Here is a 7,991-nt window from a genome sequence, read left to right as displayed (position 1 = left end):
TTCTCCAATTTTATTCCCTTTTTCTCTTTCTAGAAATAACCATTAGCCTAAATTTGGAATTCATCATTCTCAGGCATGTTTTTAAATTATTATTACACACGCAAGTGTCAACAAGTTATATTTTATTGATTTACCTGCTATAAAAAACATATATATGCACCAAACAGAATGCAATTTTCTTTTTCTTATTCAACATTATGTTTTATTTTCAAAAAAGTAAATGCATTTCTGTTCAATATTTTACTTATTTTTCCCTTTAAACATTAAAACAATTAATTAATTTGTGGAATAGCTAGCCCATTCACATGGTTCGAAAGTCAATGAGCGTAAAACGCTATAGAGTTAAAAGTTTCCCTCCCACCTCTGTACTTTAGCCACTCAGCTTCCACCCACCTCAGTCCCCCAAAATAGGTACCCATGGTTACTAGTTTCTTGTATATCCTTCCAGTAGTGTTTTAAATGCATAAGTAAACGTTAGCATGCTATGTGCTATTCTGTACATTGCTTTTTTCACTTCATAATATATTGATTATTTTTTCATATCAGTGCATAAAGAACATCCTTATCCTGTCTTAGTGCAGCATCGTTTCATTTTATGAATGAACCTTCACATGTTTAATTACTATTTTATTAACTTACATTTAGATTGTCTCTATTTTTTAGCAATTACAAACAATGCAGCAATATATGACACACATAATTTTACACGTCACACTACTTATCTATTACAGCATAACAAATTAGCAGCTTAAATTGACAAATATTTATTATCTCACACTTTCTGTGGGCCAAGAATCCCGGCACAGTTTAGTTAGCTTCTTCTGCCTCAGTAAGTCACACAGGCTGTAATCAGCGATTGGCCAGGTCTGTGTCTTCATCTGAAAGCTTGACTGGGGGGAGATCTGCTTTCAAACTCACTCACATGGCTGTTGTCAAGACTCAGTTGCTTAGAGACTTTTAGACTGAGGGCCTCAGTTCCTCAAGGACTGTTGGCTGGAAGCTGTACTTCCTTCCTGGCCAGATGGGCCTCTCCAGGTTTTGAGAGGGCAGTTCACAACATGATAGCTTGCTTCTTCCAGAGCAAGGGCTCTATGAGAGAGATGATACCATATAAATAGAGAGCTACAGAGAATAAGAAATAAAATAACAGAAGCACATGAATCTGTGGGTTTGTGTGTGGGGAGGGAGAGGTCTCCAGGGGAGGAGGAAAGAGGAGGAAGTAGAAGTATGCAATGGGGCCGCAAATGGACTGGAGAAGAGAGCACTCCAACAGCCAAGAGACGCTCACTGGAAAGCACTGTGAGACAACACCACCAGAACTGGCAGTGGGGGCAGTTTTGGTTTGTTCCAAATGTAGAAAAAGGGCTTGCTTTAAGGAAGGCTAAACAAATAGGGACAATCTAGCCCTAAAAAGGCTTGAAATTGACCTGCCAAGGTCAACTTCCAGGGCATGGCCCTAGGGAGTAACTGTTAGAGTAGAATCCAAATTTAGCATGGCATAGGCAACAGAGAGGAAGGAAAGCGGGTGTCCAGGCAAAGGTGGGGAAGAGAGCAGAGCCAGGAATATCAGGAAGCAAGCTACTACCAGAAGCAAAAGGACAGGGAGCTCTGAAAGCAGAGAACATGTCTGAATCAAGGCTCCCTTTAAAAATTCAGGAAAACTAATTTCACACAAAAATGAGCAAGAGAAAAATATTAAAGTGAAATCCCAAATTAAAAAGAGAACAAAGAACAAAAGAGCATCTACACAATAGGAGGACCTCAGAAAAGACATGTTCTAGCTAGATGAAAGATAGATAGACAAAGAAATAGTATAACCATACCTCCTATTTCAAAATGAGCCAGGGTCCGGCCCGGTGGCGCAGCGGTTAAGTTCGCACGTTCCGCTTCTCGGCGGCCCGGGGTTCGCTGGTTCGGATCCCGGGTGCGGACACAGCACTGCTTGGCAGCCATGCTGTGGTAGGCGTCCCACGTATAAACTAGAGGAAGATGGGCACGGATGTTAGCTCAGGGCCAGTCTTCCTCAGCAAAAAGAGGAGGACTGGCAGTAGTTAGCTGAGGGCTAATCTTCCTCCAAAAACAAAAACAAAAAACAAAAAAAAAAAAACAAAAAAAATGAGCTAACGTTATCGAGAAAATTATCTAAGAAATAAATACTTAAAAATACCACATAAAATCAGACTTACAAAAGCTCATAAATGAGACGGCAGAACACAAAAAATAGACAGATTTTAGTTTTTAATTGCTCTTATTGATATTCTGTACCTGTAACTTGGAACACACGAGCTAGAGTTCTCTGAGGTATATGCCTAGATGTGGAATTGCATCATCAAAGTGTGTGCACATCTCCAAATTCATTAAATATTGCCAAATTGCTATCTGAACAGTTGTGCTAGCTTACACTCACACCAATATTTTAGGAGAATCAACAATTCTACATTTATTTAACCACCCTTTTATCGTCGGACTATTTTGATTTTGCCAATCTATTGGGTGTGAAATGGTATCAAAGTGTTTTTTAAATTTTGACCTCTGTGATTACTAATGAAGTTTAGCATTTTTAATATGATTTTTATCATATTTTCTCTGAATTCTGAATTACCTGCTCACATCTTTTATTTTCTTCTGAGTTTTTTTTTTTCTTATTGATTCATGATAATTACTTTATTCTGAGAAACGGTACTCTGTTATATTCATCTTAAGCATGTTTTTTTAAGTTTAAGATATGTCTTTTTAGTTTTCAGTATCTCTTTTTGAGGTAAAACTCGTTATTTTAATGTAATATATATTTCAACAAGTTTTTATATACGGCTTGTGGTGTTATCTTTGTGCATTTTTTTCCTCTACCGTCCCAGTAAGAAAAATAAATGTCCTATACATTCTTGAACATTTTATAAAGTTTTGCTTTTACATTTGAGCCTTTAATTCATATGGAATTGATTTTAGGGATGATGTAAGGCATGGTTCTGATAATTTACTTTTGCAATATAAGTAACCATGTTGAAACCAGTTGTTTACAAATGCAAACAGTGCTGCAACTGACATCCTATGCACATGAGCACTTGTTTCTCTATGGTAGCACCTAAAATTGGAGGTACTGGGGGAACAGTATGTTCATTTTCATACTCACTAGCTACTGACAAATTATTCTCTTAAAGGAATGTTCAAATTGACACTATCACCATAACGTATGATTCTACGAGTGTCACCAAACATTAATTAGCACCAATCTGATGAGTGTTAATTGTTCTATCAGTAGCCATTTTATAGTCATTGTTTTCTTTCAGTTTGTTTACTTGAGATATATTACACAACTACTTGTTCAAAGTGGAAGGTCTATTTTCTGAGTTTGCATGATTTGGAAATCCCACTTACTTTCAGAGTGATAAGTAAATATCCCCAAAGAATGTACCAACTAATGATTCCTCCCCTCAATTGTTACTTTGTGTGTAAGACACTTATCTTAAATGTGATCAAGACAAAGGAGTTTACAATTATTTATTTGAATTTTCTCATCTCTGTGCTTTAAATATTCATAATACTATCTTCTGTTTGTATGAGCAGTTGACAATTTTAATTTTAAAGAATTCTAACATGAATTTCGACAAGCATTTAAAACTCAGATTAGAATTTCTCAAAAGTAAACATAATAAAAGTAGTAAAATGTTCTTTTTGTGCCAATGAGTCACTTTCAGTTTTTTAGTTACCTATTAACGTTTCATCAAAAATGTTTGCATATTTATTTCAACTTTCTGTTTACCCCTTTGATTATTCATGCCTGAGTGGAGTGTCAGCTGCAGAAATAGGAGGTTTAATGAGTTTCATGGGGATACCTCATTCCAAGAACAAAAACTGGAAATGCAACAGAACACACGTGCCTGCATGTTAATACGACCCCTCATTAGACCGGCTCTCAGGAGCCCAGGATGACAGATAGTTCTGCACGATATGCATCTCCTGTAGAGGGGCCGTTACTTCCAATTTGGTTTTCTTTGTATGAGTTAACCTCTTACAGACACTGTGCTCATGCTAAACATATAAATGACAAATACCCAAAGGGGGAGCTCAGCTTCCCTCTATGCTGGATCCCGCGTTACCCGGCATCTGCTCAGGGTTTATTGCACGCTATTGCTTTGTTCTGCTGCTCTTTTTCCTTCTTTTCTTTTTAAAGAACTATTGTTGTTTGTAATAGAAATGGATGCCATGAAAATAAACATTTAACTTATTAACATTCTACACAGACATCCTTTTTCTCTGAAAGAGAGCCTTAATTTACTTTGGTGAAGGTAATGCATTATAAAGCACCATTTTTACATATTTAATATATGCCATGTAGTGCTAGTCTATTGGGACAGCAAGCAAAGTTAATTTAGAAGAGTGAAATATAAAGTTGATCTATGAAGCGCATGAAAAATAGAGAACTAAGGCAATTATTCATGCTTTTCAGATTAAAAATTCCAGTATATATATATATATATATATATATAAGTAAAAAGATTTTGGATCTGTATAATTTAGGTACATTATTTTGTGTATAGTTTCTGTGTGTGTGTATGGGTATGCAGCAAAACAATGGGATTAAAATCTTGACAGTCTAATGTTTATGAAAAATTTGGTCTTACATTTTACAGTAAAAATTAAACAAAAGACTTCCACAGGACGCTACATTTGTTAAGCCAGGTGACGTTTTCGAAGCAGTATTTTCCAACGGTAGTTAGCAGGATTTCATTCATGAGTCTGAAACATAGGGGAAAATATTGTTTGATATAGTTTTAAACCTCGCTTTGAACTATATTCAGCACTTTCAGATGAATAGTCTCTAATTTTCCCAATTTCCTCAGATTTCAAAGAGAATAAATTTTAGTCATTAAAGCGGAAAGTGCTGATTCCTCACACGTAAAAGAATGCTCTGATGTGGTGCTCAGGTGACAGTGAGGAAGGAGATAGGCAAGAGGGACAAATGTGAATGAATATTAATGACTAATTTACGTAAGACATGCACATATATTACTTATATTATTATTGTGGTTGATGTTCTCTCTTGTAATCTACTCATTCATTTTATTAAAAAAAAGTCTTCTTTTTTGGCAAATGACCTGAGAGAAGCTAGCAATTTGCTCACTTTGCATGGTTACTAAGTGTCAGAGTCGGGATTTGAACACTGTAGTCTGTAGGACCGTATTCAATATCTTATCCAACAAACCATGAAACAAGGAGAAGTAAACAGGGAATTTCGACTCAGAGTGATAGGATGTCAAATATGTCCAATAAACCATAAGTTTGCTTTCAGTGCTCTTCTATGTTTTAAAGAAGGAATGACTATGTTGCAAACACCATTTACCTACGGAACTCAATTTCTTGGAGAATTTAAAATATTAGATACTACTACTAACAGTCTCTATAGTGATATAGAATTTACAAAAATATTTCATACGATTTAGATATCATTTATTGAAAGCTTATTTCATGCCAGTCATGGTTCTATTATCACATTTCATCTGTTCAACAAGCCAGTGAGGGAAGTATTAATAACCAATTTTTATAGACCGTGCTGAGGTTTAAAGACTGATAAATATTATCACAGAGACAACCAGGGATTTATTAGAATTTAATCAAAGGTCTCAAAACTGCTAATCCCCTAAATTTATACTTTTGCCACTACTCCAAGTGGACTGTTCAATACATCAAAGATGGTGGAAACTCAAGAGCCCAACAATGCTTCCAAGTTAGAGAAATGGAACAACTGTGTGACTGTTCATACTCTCAAAATTCTTCCTTTATACAGAGTAATGCAAGTATTTGGATTCCAAAACATATAAATAATTATCTCAATCCTTTCTTTCACTTTGCCCAAAGAAATTAAATGAAAAAAAAATAAACCTCATCATCAAAAATTTTTTAATTAGATAAAGAAATAATAAACACTTCTTTAAATGTCCTTAAATGTGATGATAGTAATTGCTGCACTGTTTCCAAGCATCATTTAGGAAGGCCATCTGTCTGAATGATTGAACACCGTGGCTCTGGAGTGCTGACTTTCAGAATCCAAATCCTAGGCCTAGAGCTTATTTCCTTAGGCAATGACATAGCCTTTCTGACTCTAATCTTCCTCATATGTGGAATGGGGCTAATAATACACCTATAAGTCATTTAGGATTCTTGGTTATAAGTTTCACAAAACTACTCAAAACAAACTTAAATAGCCAAATGCATTAGCTCATGTAAATTAAGAGTTCAAGGGTTTTGAGATGCTTTGATCATAGCTCTGGCTCTGGAAAAACCATTTGTCTAAGTTTTTGTGCCAGTGTTGCCTTACTTCAGGTTATCCAAATGGCTGCAATAGTTGTCCTTGTCTTGCATTTCACACTGTTTCCTCCAGAGTAAGAGAGCTCTGTTCTTCTCAAAACCGTTAAATACAGGCCCTTCAAGTTTCTTCTGGATTTAATTATTTAGACACCCATGACTATCCTTTAAGATTGTTTCTATAGCAAGAAGAACAGGAAGAAATACTCTTATTTGAATTCTACATCAAGAAGAACAGGAAGAAATACTCTTACTGGTTTAGGTCAACGTGTTGATATGAGATCTTAAACAGACCACATAGCGACTTTACAGTAAGAAAAGAGGCAGGAGTGGTGGCCAGGGATGCCAAAATCAATGTCTCCTGCAGTCTGCCTTACAGGGTGGTTGTAGAATGAATGATATAATCTATGGCGTGCACCCAGCAAAGCTTCTGACACACAGTAAAAGATACATAAATGCTAGATCATATTCTTATTCTAATGCTTTTACTTTATTTTCATTTCTTTTGATAATTTTATTAGCAGACAATCTAAAACATAGAAGGCAAGATTATATAAAGTATCTTAGAAATAATTTTTGCAGGATACAATTCTACATAACTGAATTAGACTGTTGTTGTTTTATGTGCTGAATTTTGGTTGTACAGACAGCCAAATCATATATCTTGATTCGAACAGTTGTTTGCTCTCATCTTCCTTCATTTTTTCCATGAAAAGTATTTATAAATTAAATTAATCATTCAGCAATGGTTGATTTGGCAACAAAAACTACAGTTGGGTAATTTCATTAACGAGTCTGTTGATTCTCAATCTGTACGTGTTCATGATACACTTTCCAATGCACCAATTTGGGCTGAATACTTAAAGGGATTAAAAGAAAATGGGGGATTTTTCAAAAGCACATTCAGAAAATTGAAGGGAAGAAAACTCATTTCGCAGTTATTTCAACTCTCCTCTTCAGAACTGAGCCACTGTGTAGTTTCATTTTCCACTCTGACCACACTCTTGTGAACTTGCAAGACAAAGTTTTCCCAGGTTGTGATAAACATGGAATTTCTCTTTTCTTCACCATCCCTTTCCCCTCACCTCTTTTTTCTATTGTAAGAGATTCACCAAAGCTATCTTTCCATAATGATGATAACACCTAAAGTTCATTGAGTGCCCATTATTTCCCAGACTTTTAAGTTTTTTATATGCATTAATTCTTTCAATCCTCAAAATGGTGACTTTTTGTGAAGGATTGTTTCGGTCCTTTCTAAAGTAGCACACATTATTGTGAACCCTTGAGTATGTCTATCTTTTATAGCAATCTATGCTGCAAGGAGTTATTTTTATAGTTTGAATAAACCACTATAAGAAAGAATGCCTATATTGTCATCGCCTAACACATACACACACACACACGCACACACACACATCCCTGCTATGTGACAAATCTAGAGCTCTTTTACCTGCATGAGTTTCCATGCACAGGAGCCCGACAGTTTCTGAGTTCACAGCTTCCGATTCACGGACACACAAAGACTGCCTATCTGTCTCTGAATCACAGTTTCAAGTTCCTGGAAAAGAGAGTCTGATTGGTCCAGCTAGAGTTAAATGTCCATCAATGATTCATTTGGCTGTATCCAGGAGGAAGAATCTTACAGTTAAGAAGCAGAAGGAGGAGGAGGAGGAGAATGAAGAGAAGGA

General features: G+C 35.8%; 1 long non-coding RNA gene across 1 annotated transcript; it reads right to left on the bottom strand.

The window, feature by feature from the left end:
* Positions 1 to 106: 106 nt before the first annotated feature.
* On the bottom strand, positions 107 to 7,867 carry LOC139080208 (uncharacterized). The gene is made up of 3 exons (XR_011534519.1): positions 7,754 to 7,867; positions 1,824 to 1,979; positions 107 to 1,089 (listed from the first exon to the last, which is right to left on the bottom strand). It is a non-coding gene; the product is annotated as an uncharacterized lncRNA (long non-coding RNA).
* Positions 7,868 to 7,991: the final 124 nt, after the last annotated feature.

This window comes from Equus przewalskii, chromosome 29 (assembly GCF_037783145.1).
Source record: "Equus przewalskii isolate Varuska chromosome 29, EquPr2, whole genome shotgun sequence".
NCBI classification, from domain to species: Eukaryota; Metazoa; Chordata; class Mammalia; order Perissodactyla; family Equidae; genus Equus; species Equus przewalskii.
The sequence above is the reverse complement of the archived record's forward strand: the minus strand, read 5'-3'. Positions and strand labels throughout refer to the sequence as shown.